Genomic DNA, 17,952 nt, shown 5'->3' with positions numbered 1-17,952 from the left:
ACATTCTTAGGTCTGAGGAAAGGTCCCAATGGCTGCGCAGAGCCACGAAGCAGCCCCTTGCCCTTCACTCACACAGCTGGGCAACCTAAGAGTAGAAGGGGGTGTAATGATGGCTCCAAAGGGCGGGTTTCCCTCCCGTCGCAGCGGCAGAGCGGCTAAGGGCGCCCCCAGATCTGCTCTCCGCTGTAGCTCGGGGGTTGGGGCAGCAGCTCTGCCCGCAGCGGCAGAGTGAGCCAAGCCCCAGCGAGGAAGACCGAGGAAGGCAGAAGCCGGCAGTTGGAGGAAGCTCTCCGGCTCGCGCCTCGGTTTAAATGGGGCCCGGCCACGCCCCCCAGCCAGCGGATTGGCTGGCAGGCGAGGGAGGGGGCGGGGAAGGGGAGTTCAGGGCCAGAGCTGCCCAGAGGAAAGAATAAACTATTTAGGTTTGGCACGACCGTGGCTAGGATGTTACCTGGAAAAGGGAAGAAATACCAGCTAAGGAAGAAGGGCTACAAAAACGGAGGGAATATGCTGAAAAGGCGAAATTAACAGAAAAACTCAGAGACAAAGACAATAGAGAATTTAAAAAAAAGACTGGGAACCATTACAGAAACAATGTAAAGAAAAGCACTCACGAGTAGGGTTTGAGAAAACACTTGCAGTTAACCGAAATCAATATAAAAACTATAAAGATGATGTTAAAACGATAAGAGATAACAATCATTTATATAGAGAATCCATATGAAGATAGAAGAAAGCAAGCAGGGGAAGTCAATATGGGGGGGAAACCGGAAGAGAATAAATATAAAAACTATATATACTATTAGGTAAAGGTAAAGGTACCCCTGCCCGTACGGGCCAGTCTTGCCAGACTCTAGGGTTGTGCGCTCATCTCACTCTATAGGCCGGGAGCCAGTGCTGTCCGCAGACACTTCCGGGTCCCGTGGCCAGCGTGACATCGCTGCTCTGGCAAGCCAGAGCAGCACACGGAACACCGTTTACCTTCCCGCTAGTAAGCGGTCCCTATTTATCTACTTGCACCCGAAGGTACTTTCGAACTGCTAGGTTGGCAGGCGCTGGGACCAAACGACAGGAGCGCACCCCGCCACAGGGATTCGAACCGCCGACCTTTCGATCGGCAAGTCCTAGGTGCTGAGGCTTTAACCCACAGCACCACCTGTGTCCCTATATATACTATTAAAAAACTATAAAAATAAATATAACAACTATAAAGATGATGTTAAAACGATAAGAGATAACAATAACCTGTGAGAATCCATATGAAGATAGAAGAAAGCAAGCAGGTGAAGTCAATATGGAGGGAAAAACCAGGAGAGAAGGTTTAGGGAGGGGGGAAACTGGGGAAATGTACGCCTTTTATTTTGATGCTTTGATATGTTGTAATATGATAAAAATGTAAAACTCAATGAAAACTTTTATTTAAAAAAGGAATGCCTAGAATCTTTCACCGCCTGGAGATTGCGGTGGCATGCAACAATATGCTCCGACAGATATGGTCCTTTTCTGGTGCTTGTTCTGGCAAAGATACAGTAGTACCTTGGGTTACAGACACTTCCGGTTACAGACTCCGCTAACCCAAAAATATTACCTCGGGTTAGGAACTTGGCTACAGGATGAGGCCCCATTAGCTAAAGTGGTGCTTCAGGTTAAGAACATTTTTAGGTTAAGAACGGACCTCCAGAACAAATTAAGTTCTTAACCCGAGGTACCACTGTACTGGGCTTCTGGGGAGATGTTAGGGGGTTCCTTTTTCATGCCCCCTCAGTGTGCACACACATATCATACATGAACTAGAGTCCTTCAGGTTTCAGTTCCCTCTCTTTGGTCTTTGGAAGTTAAGTCTACATTCAATTAACACACCCAATCTGCAGAAGGGCTTCAGTGAAAGTCCCTCTTTCAGTCCCTCATGGGGGGGGGGCAGCCTTCTCTCTGCTGGTCAGTGATGGGAAAAGTCCATCTTCCTTGGCAGCAAGGCGTGCAGGCCGCTGTGGAGCAGGGCTGAGGGAACAGCTCACTGCCTGCAGGACTAATTTCTGAGTAAACACACATCTCTTTGAAGGCCCCCGGGGAGAATCATGCAGCGATCGGCCCCTTGGGTGGATCGTCCTCACCCCCAAGTGCATGGCATGGGAGCCGCTCCGGGTGCCAGAGCACCCAGCTCTGCCACTGTTGCCACCTTGGCTAGGCCCATGGTCCCAAGCCAGCCCCTCTTCCCATAGCTTTTCCCTCAGCCCTTTCTCATGGTGGTCACGCAAGAGTGTGATGTGTTAATAAGTTGCAAGAAGTGATGTGCATGCCCTCCCCGATCCAACATCTTCAGCTGCAATCCTAAAAACATGAAGGGGTAAGGCCAATAGAATATACCAGCTCTAATTTCTAAGCAAACACACATCTGTTTGAAGGTTTATTCAAGTGTGGGTCAAGATGAAATGGCAAGGGAGTCACCTTAATAATAAGATGATGAAAGGAGCAGTGTGAAAGGCACTTATTTATTTCCACAATGTATTAATGTGGGGAGAAAATACTAATTCCTCACCCAAGCCCTGCAATGATTGCATGCTGAAAATGAAGACATTTGCACCCACTGGATTAATCCTGCAAGGGACTTTTTTATGTGTCATTATGACCAACAGGTGGTGGAGGGAGCGAGTCACAGTCCAGTGAGTGAGCCTGTCCCTGGCTATGCTACTATCTCTCACTGGTCAAAGCTGAAGGAGTTAAGGGGCAGAGGGAAAGAGACCCAGCTGGGGAAGGTGAAACAGGTTTGTAAACAGGACTGAAACCAGTTTAGGTTAGATTTATAAAGGAAACAAAGGGATTTTACTCTTCTGAAAACGTACTGTTTATAACTTTAAAAAGAGGTACAAGTAAATTTCACCTGTGAGCTTATACAAATACACATACACATTCACACATTACGTATCTGTCTAAAAAGTATTAGGAGAGGCAATAATGTTTAAATCAAATGGAAACGGAAAGAAAATAGAAGACCAAAGAAGAATTAATCCTAATCAAAGAGGGACAGTGGTGCGGCAAGGTCAGGTGGTACCCGGTGTGGACTTTTTTGGTCTCCCCCCCATTGAAATTGAAATTTGTCAAAGAGAGCCATGCAGGCGATCTCAGGTGCAGATCCTGCCTTCTCCCCCTTCCTGCCCCCCTCTGCCAAAGAGAGCCGGGAGATCTGGAGGGCGGCAATGTGAGAATGGACCTTTTCGGTGGTGACTCCCTGTTTGTGGAATGTTCTGGCACCATCATTATATAAAAATCCTTTTTAACCAGGCCTTTGCCTCTCAATTACCTTTGGCCTTGAGTGGGTGGAATGTTGTAATCCTGCCTTTTAAAAATAGGATTTGCCTTTATTTTTTCTTTCATGCTGCTTTCAATGTATGGGTTTGTATGTACGTATGCACATATATTGAAAGTTGCTTTGATTTACCATGGTAAAAAAGACCAATAAATTATTATTATTATTATTATTATTATTATTATTATTATTATTATTATTAATTCACTATGTCCTTTTGAACAGAATGCTACAGAGCACACTTAAATACTGTGCTTAGCTAACTGTCCCAGAACCATGTACTCCCTCAAACTGGGTTGTATGAAAATAAACCCTAAACATAACCTCATATAGGCCCTGTTCCAAGAGCTGCATTGACTGCCAGTTCATTTCTGGGTCCAATTTCTCGTACTCACTTGAGTGTTTTAAGCCCTAAATAACTTAGGCCCCACATAGCTGAAAGACCTCCTCCTTCCCTGCAGAACCTCACAGGTGTTAAGGTCAGCAGAGAGGAAGCTCTTGGGAGTTTCACAGCCCTCGTGATTTGGGGGTGGGGGTGGCCCAGAAGATGGTATTCTCTGTGGATTCCCCTAAATTGTGGAATTCCCTCCTCACAGATATGTGTGCTTTGGGCAAAAGATGGGAGATGAACCTTGGAGATGTGGGTTTTCAGGGCCCACTCTATTCCGTTGATTGTTAACTGTTGTAACTGTTTAAAATTTTGAATTTTGAATTGCAACCCACCCTGGGACCTGTTGGCAAAGGCTGTGTAGTTAATGGCGATGAGTAGAACAGCAGCAATGTGAAATAGTAGAAATTGCTTTAGCAATGTGCTTTTTTGGGTCACTAATGCTAGTAATCAAGAGGAAAGGAGAGCAAAATTTTCAAGTTCACAGGTCCTCATGATTTCCAGCTCTTATTTCAGCCCTGATACCTATAGTTGTTGGGGGGTTTTTTGGGGGGGGGGGGGTTGGAGAAGGCGGGAGGTAGTTTATTCCCATGAAAGTAGACCTGTTTCAAGAGTTAAACAACAAACTGCTGACATTTTCCCCCCCATTTCCACCATACTTTTCTGCCAAAAAGGCTCTCAAAGCAGTTTACAACAAAAACGCAATCCATACAAACAGTGGATTATTTTGTTTTTTTTTTAAATAAATTTTTATTGATTTTCCAAACACATAATAAAAACAAACCATACACAAAACAAAAACATACAAACATATAAACATGTATAATTTCATAGTCTTATTTTCATACACCTTACTTCCCGGACTTCCCCATACCTCCCCTTTTCTGCATCCTTCTTTTACATTTCTTCAGCAACTCCTCCAATTAATTATTTAAATCACTTTCATTAGATTCTTTTTTCTTTAACTTATTGATTACAGCTGCAATTCTCTATTTCTTAGTTCCTTAACATCTTAACACTCCTCAATTTTACAGCAATTTTTAAGATATATTTTAAATTTCTTCCAGTCTTCTTCCACTGTCTCTTTCCCCTGGTCACGGATTCTGCCGGTCATCTCTGCCAGTCCCATATAGTCAATCACCTTCGTCTGCCATTCTTCCAGAGTGGGTAGTTCTTGTGTCTTCCAATACTTTGCCAGAAGAATTCTTGCTGCTGTAGTGGCATACATGAAAAACGTCCTATCCTTCCTTGACACCAATTGGCCAACCATGCCCAAGAGAAAAGCCTCAGGTTTCTTAGGAAAAGTCCACTTAGGACTTTATTGATTTCATTATAGATCATTTCCCAAAAGGCTTTAATCTTCGGGCAGGTCCACCAAAGGTGATAAAAAGTACCTTCAGTCTCATTACATTTCCAACATTTATTATTGGGCGAATGGTAAATTTTTGCAAGCTTGACTGGGGTCATGTACCACCTGTAAATCATTTTCATTATGTTTTCTCTTAAGGCATTACATGCCGTAAACTTAACACCGGTGGTCCATAACTGTTCCCAGTCAGCAAACATAATGTCATGACCAATATCTTGTGCCCATTTAATCATAGCTGATTTCACCGTTTCATCCTGTGTATTCCATTTCAACAGCAAATTATACATTCTAGACAAGTTCTTAGTATTGGGTTCTAACAGTTCTGTTTCTAATTTTGACCTCTCCATCTGGAAGCCTATTTTCCTGTCCTGTTTAAATATCTCATTTATCTGAAGGTAATGCAACCAGTCTCGTACCTTGGACTTTAATTTCTCATAACTCTGTAATTTAACTTTTTCACCATCTTGTTCTAAAATTTCACAGTATTTTGGCCATTTAGACTCCATATTAAGTTTTTTCACCTCTTTAGCTTCCATTGGTGACAACCACCTGGGAGTTTTACTTTCCAATAAATCTTTGTACCGCATCCAAACATTGTATAATGCTTTCCTAACAATATGGTTTTTGAAACCTTTGTGCAATTTTACTTTGTCATACCATATGTATGCATGCCAGCCAAATCTATTATCAAACCCTTCCAGATCCAAAATGTCTGTATTCTCAAGAAGCAGCCAATGTTTCAGCCAGCAAAAAGCTGCCGATTCATAATAGAGTCTTAAGTCCGGCAGGGCAAACCCCCCTCTATCTTTTGCGTCAGTTAGAATCTTAAATTTTATTCTGGGCTTTTTGCCCTGCCAGACAAATTTAGATATGTCTTTCTGCCACTTCTTGAAACAGTCCATTTTGTCCAAAATCTGCAACGTCTGGAATAAAAACAACATTCTAGGCAATACATTCATCTTGATGACAGCAATTCGGCCTAACAAGGAGAGTCTCAACCTTGACCATATTTCTAGATCTTTCTTTACTTCTGTCCAACATTTGTCATAGTTGTCCTTAAATAAGTTCACATTCTTAGATGTTAAGTTTACCCCCAGGTACTTCACTTTTTTCGTTATCACTAAACCTGTTTCGCTCTGAAACTTCTCTTTTTCAACCAATGTTAGGTTTTTCTCCAACACTTTCGTTTTCTGTTTGTTCAGTTTAAATCCTGCTACTTGACCAAATATCTCAATTAGTTCTAATACTCTTTTAGTACTAGTATCTGGCTGTTGCAAGGTCAATACTAGGTCATCTGCAAATGCCCTTAACTTGTAATGTCTGGCTCCGACCTGAACTCCTTTTACCAACTGGTCCCCTCTGATCATGTTTAACAAAACCTCCAGGACTGATATAAAAAGTAAAGGGGATATTGGGCATCCCTGTCGTGTACCTTTTTCTATGGGTATTTCTTCCGTAACCACATTATTTACAATTAACTTTGCTTTTTGTTTAGAATATATTGCACCTATACCGTTTTCAAAACCTTGGCCTACCCCCATCCCTTGGAGATTCTTCTTCATAAAGCTCCAGCAAATATTATCAAAGGCTTTCTCCGCGTCCACAAAAATTAAAACAGCCTTCCTATTAATGTCCACTTCTAACAGTTCCAAAATGTCTATAATGTTCCTCACATTATCTGACATATGTCTCCCTGGAAGAAAGCCAGTTTGGTCTTTATGAATCTCCCCTACCAACACTCTCTTCAGTCTTTTTGCCAAAATGTCTGCAAAAATTTTGTAATCCACATTGAGTAGTGATATAGGGCAGTAGTTTTTAACCTGGTTCTTTTCAGTCTCAGTTTTCGGTATAAGTGAAATAAAAGTTTCTTTCCACGATTCAGGTGCCTTTTTCCCCTCCAAAATTTCGTTACAAACTTCCTTCAGTGGTTGTACTAGCCATTCCTTCAACGCTTTGTAATATCTAGCGGTCCAAACAGTGGATTATTTTGATGAAGCTGGTTATTTGGATATTGTGTTCTTAAAACCAGTTACTTGTTGGTGGCCCAGCTCCCCTCCTGCAATTTCCAGCATCTGACCTTCAGAGGAATAATACCAAGAAGTAGCACTCCTGGTAGGGTGACTAATAATAATAATAATAATAATAATAATAATAATAATAATAATAATTTTTATTTATATCCCGCCCTCCCCAGCCGAATCCGGGCTCAGGGTGGCTAACAACAATCAAATAATCCAACATTCTAAAAACATTTCATTATAAAAATTAAAATCAAATTGATGGCAACCGTTAAGCAAAATTCTGTGCAGATTGCCAGAGGAGGGAGTCAGGCTGCACCCTGACCAAAGGCCTGGTGGAACAGCTCTGTCTTGCAGGCCCTGCGGAAAGATGTCAGGTCCCGCAGGGCCCTAGTATCTTGTGACAGAGCGTTCCACCAGATTGGAGCCGCAGCTGAGAAAGCCCTGGCTCTAGTTGAGGCCAGCCTAACCTCTCTGTGGCCTGGGACCTTCAGGATGTTTTTATTTGCAGACCGTAAGTTCCTCTGTGGGACATACCAGGAGAGGCGGTCCCGTAGGTACGAGGGTCCTAGGCCGTATAGGGCTTTAAAGGTTAAAACCAGCACCTTAAACCTGATCCTGTACTCCACTGGGAGCCAGTGCAGCTGGTAAAGCACTGGATGAATGTGATCCCACGACAAGGACCCCGTAAGGAGTCTCGCCACGGCATTCTGCACCTGCTGGAGTTTCTGGGTCAGTCTCAAGGGCAGCCCCACGTAGAGCAAGTTACAATAATCCAGTCTGGAGGTGACCGTCGCGTGGATCACAGTGGCTAGGCCAGGGCGAGAGAGATAAGGAGCCAACTGTTTAGCTTGGCGGAGATGAAAAAAATGCCGCCTTTGTTAAAGCTGTAATCTGCGCCTCCATAGAGAGGGAGGTATCGAAGATTACACCCAAACTCTTAACGGACGGTGCTGGCACGAATTGCACCCCCAAAAGAGATGGGAGTTGCCCCCTCAATCCCATATCGTCCAGTCCCAGCCAGAGGACCTCTGTCTTCGAAGGATTTAACTTCAACTGGCTCCCACATAACCATCCAGCCACAGCTTCCAGACATCTGGTCAGTGTGTCTGGGACCGAGTCAGGATGGCCATTCATCAACAGATAGAGTTGGGTGTCATCGGCATACTGATGGCAACCCAGCCCAAAACTCCAGACAAGCTGGGCAAGGGTGCGCATAAAGATGTTAAAAAGCATCGGGGAGAGTATCGCACCCTGAGGCACTCCACACACCAAGGAGTGGCGCGATGACAATTCCCCCCCCCCCAAGCGCCACCCTCTGTCCCCTAAATAGGAGTGCAAAGTTCTATGAAACAATTTGGTATTCTTTCTTTCATTCTCTCTTTCTTTCTTTTTTAAAAAAGCACTCTTTGGGTCTGATATATTTTATCAAATAAAAGCAAAGGAACAAAATTTTAGGGGAGTTAAACAGGCTTGACATCCACTTGGTTGGGAAGTTGTTTTGGTCTCTTTCTCCCTACCCCACCCCTCCATTTATCCTATTAGTGACTGGATTAACTTTAAAGTATTCCATTCTAGATTAAAAATGTGCTTGTTCATTCAAACATCCTTAAGAATAATACTTGTTAGTTTCTGCTTGGCATTCCTACTTATGCTACTGAGTAAGATTTACTAAAATTCAGTTAACAATTATATAGTTAAAACAATAGGCATCAATGATGAAATACTACGTTTTCTCCCCCCCCCCCCATACCCACATTGCAGGAGGCTGGACTAGATGACCCTCAGGATTCCTCCCAACTCTACCATTCTATGATTCTATAGGACAAAACACTATCCTACATATGCTTGTCTGAGTTTATTTATTTTATCAAATTTATACACCGCTTGATTGTAAAACCCCCCAAAGTGGTTTACAAGAGATAAGCCAGTAAAAGCAAGCAAAAATTACAGTTGTACTTTAAAACACACAAAAGTTAAAATAATAAAACAGATTAAAATGAATGCAACTTTATAGGCATCTGGGTAGGTTTGTCTAAATAGGAATGTTTTTTAACAGGTTCAGAAAAGAGAACTGTGAATGTGTGTGCGTGCGCTTATACAGATGTGTGCCTTTCTCAAACTCGGATCCCCAGATGTTGTTGCACCACAACTCCCATCGTCCCTAGCTACTAGGATCAGTGGTCAGGGATGATGGGAGTTGTAGCTCAACAACACCTGAAGGTACGCACACACACACACACACACACACCCCAGGTTTCCCTGCCCCTTTGAGCCACTGGGAGCCAGCTCTGTCGATGGAACCTAGTGGGAAGAAGCATGGGGTGGGGGTGGGGTTGGCTAGAGCTTTAAAATCAAGCGGCATGTCTTCTCCATCCAAGATGAGGGTCCCTATTCCACACAGAGGAGGTTTTGGGGGTGTTACAATCTGAAGGTGGGGGGGGGAGTGGCGGAAAGAGAGGAATCCAATGCAAACATGAAAATAATGGCGTTGGAAGTGACCTCTGTGTGTGTGTGTGTGTGTGTGTGTGTGTGTGTGTGTGTGTAGACAATGCGTGAGCAGAAGTCATGGTGGTAAGAAAAGCTATTTTGTTTTTTAAAAAACACATTTTCTGTAGGTTTGGTGGAAGGTGGCTGGGGACAAACTAGGGGCTCTAGATCGCAGAAACATGAGGTCGTATCTCAAATGGACAAACAAAAGGGTGACCAATGAGCAATCTTTCTCTTTCCACACCAAGCTTAATGGCAGAGATTGAAGTCTGCATCTCATTTCTCTGTTGTGCTCCTCTAGCTCATCCAGCTTCAATCAAAAATGGCAGTCAAAATGGTATTCCATAATTGAAGGACATTTAGGTGAGTATTCCTTGCTTGACTAGGAAGAATATAGTGTTCCGTCTGCAACTCATTGTGCTAAGACTCATCAGGTTGCGATGACTGAGTTGTCAGAAGAGGCCCTATTCTGTGTCACCACAATGAGGCTCACCTGCAGGTAGGAGAAGACTTCTTCTTTTGTTCCAGCCCTTCTTTTCTTTGTTCCAGCTCTTTGCCCCTTCGGACTTCCCAGAGTATCCCTTGCTTGGCTAGGGAGAAAATCTCGATTGTGTTTGGTCTGCCACTCATTGTGCTAAGACTCTTTCAAGTTGTGGAGACTGAGATGTCAGAAGATGCCCTATTCTGCGTCACCGAAATGAGGCTCACCTGCAGGTATGAGAAGACTTCTTTTGTTCCAGCTCTCCTTTTCTTCAAGTTTCCAAGAGTTCAGTGTACAGTGAAGGGAGATTCACCTGCATTTGGACTGTGCTGCTTTAGGTAAGTTCACATCCCACCACTCAGTGGTCTTTCCCCCCCCCCCCAAGAACATGTTTTTTGTATTGGTCTCTCCTGTTCCCCGTTTTCTTTTCTGGTGGTCTCTCCAAAGAGCTCCCAACCCTCAAATGAAGCCAGCTCTTCCTGGAGGGTCGCAGAAGTCATGGTGGTAAGAAAAGGCTCACCTGCAGGTAGGACAACACTTCTTCTTTTGTTCTAGCTCTTCTTTCCTTTTGTTCCAGCTCTTCTTCCGATCAGGCTTTCCAGAGTATGCCTTGCTTGACTAGGGAGAAAATCTCCATTGTGTTTTCCCATTTTCTTTTCTGCTCTCTCCACAGGTCTCTCCACAGAGCTCTACTTAACATCTTAAGGTTTTCTTTTTCCCTGAGAGAACATTCCCAGAATGCTCTCTCAGGTTTTGCTTTTCCCCTTGTTGCATTGCTCAAAAAAAAGCAAAAGACACTGGTGGTTGGTACTCCTGGTTCCCAGGACGGGGTTCAAGCCCCTGCGGTGTCCATGCTTACTTCCAATGCAACTGCTATGTCTCTCTATCCCTCTCTGTCTCTCTATCCCTCTCTATCCCACACTGCCCAAATAACTGGCTCCCTTTTTCATCCCTGAGGGAGGGTGACATAGCCACACCGCACCCCCTCCTGAGCCGCTCACTGCTCACTGTGGGCAGCAAATCCCCGGGACAATCGCCTCTCACCATGGGCGGCACCCCCTGGGATGCTCGCTGTGGGGGGCTTCCCTCTGGGATGCACCCCGCGGTCGGCTAGCCCCACCCCTGGGTGCACACCACCTCTGGAAACATGGATAAATGGGTCTTCTCCATTTCTGTAGGGTGGGATGTGAATGTTGAAGCCTGGTCATCACTTTGCTGCCCTGTGTATCAGCAAGAATTGCAGCCTGCTGAATTGAGAAAATGGAAAAAAGCTGGGGGGATCCTCGATGGGCCCAGCCCGGGCTCGGTGCTGGAAGAAGAACTACGCCAAGCGCATGGTGCGGCTGCGCTTCAGCCCCAAAAGAAGAAGCACCCCGCTTGGGAGGTGGAGAAGGCAGGCATGGCCAGGCTGCAGCAGAGCTACTCGCAGATCACTGCAAATGAGGTGGTTGATGAGCGCAATCATAGAAAACCTTTCCCATTGCGCCAGACTCTGCTTTTCTCAGCCACGCAAACCAAATCGGTAAAGGACCTGGCCCGGCTGAGCTTGAAAGATCCAGAATATATCTGGGTACACAAGAAGACCAAGTTCAGTACTCCAGCAACTTTGGAACAGAACTACGTTGTTTGTGAACTGCACCAGAAAATCAATATTTTGTACTCCTTTCTGAGAAGTCATCTGAGTAAGAAAAGTATTGTATTTTCTGCAAGCTGTAAAGAGGTTCCATATTTGTTTAAAGTCTTCAAACCAGGCTCCCTATGCTGGCTCTTCATGGCAAGCAACAGCAGATAAAGAGAATGGAAGTCTACACAGATTTTGTGCGCAAGAAATCAGCAGTTCTCTTTGCTATGGATCTTGCGACTCAGGCGATTGGTTTCCGTGCTGTGAATTGGGTCATTCAGTTTGACTCTCTGGAAGATGCAAATACTTACATTCACAGAGTTGGCAGGACAGCCCGGTATCAGAAAGGCACATGGCCAATTTGGTTGCCAATAAATAAATTTTGCTGCATATTTCTGAGTTTGTGGTCTTTCCAGCTAATGGCTCTCGTGCAGGTTTGTTTATTGTCTTACTTTAAATGTTGTGAGGATCTTAGGCCCTTTTCAAATGTGTTTTTTGGGGTGGGGGGTTATTGGGTTGTTTTTATTCTGATTATGTATTTTGTGGTTTTCTATTTTGGTTTTACTCTGTGAACCACCCTGACACCTCCAGGTGTAGGGCGGTATATAAATTCAATTAATAATAATCATCATCATCTCAGCATATTGGGGAGACTGTGACCAGGTGATATGGCCCATCAACAGTTAGCAGACTGAATAAGCTGTATCTTTAAGAAGACTGGAATGCTAAGAGCAATTTGAATACAGTCAAGCTTTCCCTTTTTAAACAGTGTCCCTCCTTTTACTCAACAGAAGTTTGAGTAGAGCAGGGGTGGCAACACTGAGATGAAAATTGTGGTTGTAAACAATGGCAGAGGGTTGGAGGAAAAAGAAAAAGAAAAAAAGATAAACCAAAGCACTTTTAACAAGGAGATGAGTTCAACACAGCAGCTCTTTAGAACCCCAAAGTACAAAAAATGCCATCACTATTTCAGCAAAATAACTTTAAAAAATACCTGGATTTCACTGATGATGACAGCTTATGATAAAAATTGCTCATGCAGTTTTTAAGGTCCTCAGCTACAAAATTGTTTTGAAAAACAATGTCACAACAACTCCATAATAACATTTGAATGAATTAGCTGGAGGAATTCCCCGAAGTTTATTTCTGGAGAAGGGGTAAATCAGTTTTTATAGTGTCTCTCACTCTCCTCTTTCTGACTGGCGAGTCATGTGTGTGTATTTGTGTGTGTGTGCAAAAATTATTATGAAAATTTTCCATCCCTCGATGCTTTGAAAGGAGCAGTGCGCCTACTATATCCGTTACTGCACTCAGTTGTACAGTATTTGGCAAGTCCCTTTAGTTTCTGAGCAGGTGGATGAAAACCCCTGATTCAGAATTTGGTAGCTCCTGCGGTTGGCAAGTCTGGACAGATTCCTCACCCATACATAGATTCTACTTTGAGGTAACTGGAGCAGACCAGAAGTGAAGAAAGTGGAGATTTAGGTGCTCTTTTCACCCTTGTCAGAAGGAAACTCCATCCTGTGTGACTCAGAGGAATTTCTGCTTTCTTTGAAAATGCCCACGAAATTCCTTTGCTTTCTGGTTCCTCTTTTCCACCTGCTGCTCTGTATTCACTACCAAAAATGCCAGAAAGGCTTGCAATCACATTCAGGGATATAGATTTTATCTGGCATAATTGCTTTTATTATTCAAAGTAGAAAAGTTTGCTTGATGTAGCTTGACTTAAAGTATTTCCCTTGCCCTGGAGGTGTTATGTACTGAGTTCAATAGGATCCAAAAGGCAGCAGTCTGATTGATCCTAGAACAATAGGATTCAGAATCCAGCAGTCTGATTGGTCCCAGAACAATAGGATTTAGAATGCAGCAGTCTGATTGGTCCGCAGGAGCCATCCAATCCAGCTCCAGGTGGAAGGGAATCTGCAACCTGATTGGCCTACAGGAGAATCCCGGAATTAGCCAATCACGCGGGGCCCATTGTGTAAATAATGTATATAAGGCAGACACTCTGGGGGAACTTCCATCCCTCCTCACCACTATGAGCTGAATAAAGAGCATGAAATCCATTCTCGACTCCGAGTATATTTCAGGAGGGAAGGAGTTGGAGGGGAGAGGGTTGGGTGGAGCGGTTCTTGCACAGCCCCTGGGACAAGGCCCAAACCGTTGGCATTTTTGCCGTTCCTCCTCTCTTTGCCTATGGGTGAGAGATTGAGGTAAAGAGGGTAGGGAGGGAGTTTTATTTTTCTTCTATCGGAAAACTCAGGTGAGAAAATTTCATGTAGGGGCCGAGTGTTTCTCCTTTGCCAAGATGGATGTGAGAAAAAAGTGGACATTTGCTTGCTTAGGGAACCTACTTACCTGATGATGCCTTATGAGGAACGGCTAAGGGAGCTGGGCATGTTTAGCCTGGAGAAGAGGAGGTTAAGGGGTGATATGATAGCCATGTTCAAATATATAAAAGGATGTCACATAGAGGAGGGAGAAAGGTTGTTTTCTGCTGCTCCAGAGAAGCGGACATGGAGCAATGCATGCAAACTACAAGAAAGAAGATTCCACCTAAACATTAGGAAGAACTTCCTGACAGTAAGAGCTGTTCGACAGTGGAATTTGCTGCCAAGGAGTGTGGTGGAGTCTCCTTCTTTGGAGGTCTTTAAGCAGAGGCTTGACAACCATATGTCAGGAGTGCTCTGATGGTGTTTCCTACTTGGCAGGGGGTTGGACTCGATGGCCCTTGTGGTCTCTTCCAACTCTATGATTCTATGAGGCGAGAAAACTCTGCAGGCTTCTGTCGAAACTGTTGGACTAAACATATGGAAAAAACTTTCTGACAATAGGAGCTGACAGTGGAACAGACTCCCACAAGAGGTGGTGGGCCCTCCTTCTTTGGAGCTTTTGAAGCAGAGGTTGAGTGGCCATCTGTCAGAAGAAGAAGAAGAAGAAGAAGAAGAAGAAGAAGAAGAAGAAGAAGAAGAAGAAGAAGAGGAGTTTGGATTTGATATCCCGCTTTATCACTACCCGAAGGTGTCTCAAAGTAGCTAACATTCTCCTTTCTCTTCCTTCCCCACAACAAACACTCTGTGAGGTGAGTGAGGCTGAGAGACTTCAGAGAAGTGTCACTAGCCCAAGGTCACCCAGCAGCTGCATGTGGAGGAGCAGGGACGCAAACCCGGTTCACCAGATTACGAGACTACTGCTCTTAACTACTACACCACACTGGCTCCTTTAGCTTTAGCTGAGATTCCTAAATTGCAGGGGGTTGGACGAGAGGAGCCTCGGCGGCCCCTTCCAACTCTAAATTTCTAAGATTCTGTTTCTATGAAACTGCAAGCTTATCCTATGCCATTTTCCTTACCATTTTTTGAGCATTTCATTTAGGTTTGGATTATTTAACTTAGTATTCAACTAAGTCCCTCTCAGAGAAAACCCACTGAAATTAATGAATTTAAGTGGATCATGTATAATAACTTCAGTGGATCTGAACAGAACTAGCATTGAAAACCACCCATTATGCCAGAAGACATGTGTGTTGATAGGGGGCTGAGGATGGGGAAATAATTCTGTTGAAAGGAGATTCCAGGCACTTGGAGGGAGATGACAACAACAACAACAACAACAACAACACCTGTGAGATTGGCGGATTTTGCTGAAATTTGAGTGAGGAGTGCCAGCACAATCCTATATAGTTTATACTCAGATGTAATCCCCATAGGGTTTAATGGGACTTACTCCTAGATAGAACTATATAACTGAAGCTCCAACCATACTAAATATTATATATATGAAAATATTTGAGGGGATGTCCTATTTGGCAATGTTTTGAAGAGCCTTACCTGTCACCATGGTTTTATTCTTACTACGTAAAAAGGTAAATGTAAAGGAACCCTGGATGGTTAAGTCCAGTCAAAGGTGACTATGGGGTTGTGGTGCTCATCTCGCTTTCAGGCCAAGGGAAGTGGCGTTTGTCAACAGACAGCTTTCCGGGTCATGTGGCCAGCATGACTAAACCGCTTCTGGTGCAATGGAACACTGTGATGGAAACCAGAGTGCACGGAAACGCCAGTTACCTTCCCGCTGCAGCGGTACCTATTTATCTACTTGCACTGGTATGCTTTTGAACTGCTAGGTTGGCAGGAGCTGGGACAGAGCAATGGGAGCTCACTCCATTGCTGGGATTCGAACCGCAGACCTTCTGAACGGCAAGCCCAAGAGGCTTAGACCACAGCGCTACCTGCATCCCATCTTATTCTTATTACAACAACCTTGGCAGAAGGTAGATTGGAATCTATTGGCATATCTCTTGGAGATTTGTAATCATTTGGCAAGAGTTTCTGACTTCCAGTTATCGAACAATAGCAAAATGAAGCACATCTGTTGGAAATTTGGCAACTGAAACAAAGAGAACTTGAGGAAACCATGAACAGCTCAATGTGTCGAAAGACCGTGAGCTCATCTAAGTTCGGATGCTGTAAAACACAACAACCAACCCTGTGCTCAGGAATTCCTCAGAAAATCATGTTCTTTCATACTAAATCAGTTTCATAGAATTGTAGCATTGGAAGGGGTCCCAAGAGTCATCTGGTCCAACCCCCTGCAATGCAGAAACCACAGCTTACGAATCCCTGACTGATGACCACCCAACCTCTGCTTAAAAACCTCCAGTGAAGGAGTCCAAGACCTTCCAAGGGGGCCTGTTCCACTGTCCAGTAGCTCTTACCATCAGAAAGAGCTTCCTAATGTTTACTCAGAATCTCCTTGCTTGAAATTTGAATCCATTGGCTCGGCTTGCTCCTTCTTCCATGTGACAGCTCTTTAGAAATTTGAAGATGGGTCTCATATGCCTCTTATCCAGGCTAAACATACCCAACTCCCTCAATCATTCCTCGTAAGGCTTGGTTTGTTGTTGTTGTTTAGTTGTTTAGTCGTGTCTGACTCTTCGTGACCCCATGGACCAGAGCACGCCAGGCACTTCTGTCTTCCACTGCCTCCCGCAGTTTGGTCAAACTCATCCTGGTAGCTTCGAGAACACTGTCCAACCATCTCGTCCTCTGTTGTCCCCTTCTCCTTGTGCCCTCCACCTTTCCCAACATCAGGGTCCTTTCCAGGGAGTCTTCTCTTGTCATGAGGTGGCCAAAGCATTGGAGCCTCAGCTTCAGGATCTGTCCTTCCAGTGAGCACTCAGGGCTGATTTCCTTCAGAATGGATGGGTTTGATCTTCTTGCAGTCCACCCTTATCATCTTGGTTGCCCTCTTCTGAGAATGAGCCATCAGTGATTACTCTTTGGGTTCAGTCAGTCAACCAGCTACAAATCCATCTAACTCTTACCTCATCCAGCCCACATTTTCCAGCTTCTCCATAAGGATAAAAGGTAAAGGGCCCCCAGACCATTAGGTCCAGTCGTGACTGACTCTGGGGTTGCAACGCTCATCTCGCTTTATTGGCCGAGGGAGCCGGCATACAGCTTCCTGGTCATGTGGCCAGCATGACTAAGCCGCTTCTAGCGAACCAGAGCAGCGCACGGAAATGCTGTTTACCTTCCCGCCGGAGCGGTACCTATTTATCTACTTGCACTTTGACGTGCTTTTGAACTGCTAGGTTGGCAGGAGCAGGGACCGAGCAACGGGAGCTCACCCCGTCACGGGCATTCCTTCTGATCGGCAAGTCCTAGACTCTGTGGTTTAACCCACAGCGCCACCCACGTCCCCTCCATAAGAATATCAAGGGGTAATTCTTCAAAAGCCTTACTGAAATTAAGATACACTACATCCATAGCAGCCCCCTGATCCACCAAAATTGTAACCATGTGTGTTTTTTTTTAAAGGAATGAGATTCATCTGACACAACTTGTTTTTGAGAACCCATGCTGGGTCTTAGTAATCACAAGATCCTTTTCTAAGTTCTAATTCATTTTATTGTACTCTATTGTAGTTTTAACTTTCTGTATATTTTAAAAGATTTTTTTTGTGTAAAGATATATATTTTTGTAAACACTGGGTTTTTTTAGACAATCAAGTGGTACACACACACACACACACACACACACACACACACACACACGTGTTTTCTGTTTTGTCCCACGGTTTTCAAAACCCAGTTTTTACTTTCCCCCACAATAAAATTCAGTCGCTGAACCAACAGGTGCAGTGTGGGGTTGAAGGGGTCTTACCAAGCAGGAGTGGTACTTGGTACAGTGGTGCCCCGCAAGACGAATGCCTCGCAAGACGAAAAACTCGCTAGACGAAAGGGTTTTCCATTTTTTGAGTCGTTCCGCAAGACGAATTTC

General features: G+C 44.3%; 1 long non-coding RNA gene across 1 annotated transcript; it reads left to right on the top strand.

Moving 5' to 3' along the window:
- The first annotated feature begins 3,701 nt into the window (after window positions 1-3,701).
- Window positions 3,702-10,421, top strand: LOC114587724 (uncharacterized). The gene is made up of 3 exons (XR_013391109.1): window positions 3,702-4,179; window positions 9,871-9,932; window positions 10,119-10,421. It is a non-coding gene; the product is annotated as an uncharacterized LOC114587724 (long non-coding RNA).
- The last annotated feature ends 7,531 nt before the right edge of the window (window positions 10,422-17,952 follow it).

This window comes from Podarcis muralis, chromosome 17 (assembly GCF_964188315.1).
Source record: "Podarcis muralis chromosome 17, rPodMur119.hap1.1, whole genome shotgun sequence".
Classification (NCBI taxonomy): domain Eukaryota; kingdom Metazoa; phylum Chordata; class Lepidosauria; order Squamata; family Lacertidae; genus Podarcis; species Podarcis muralis.
The sequence above is the reverse complement of the archived record's forward strand: the minus strand, read 5'-3'. Positions and strand labels throughout refer to the sequence as shown.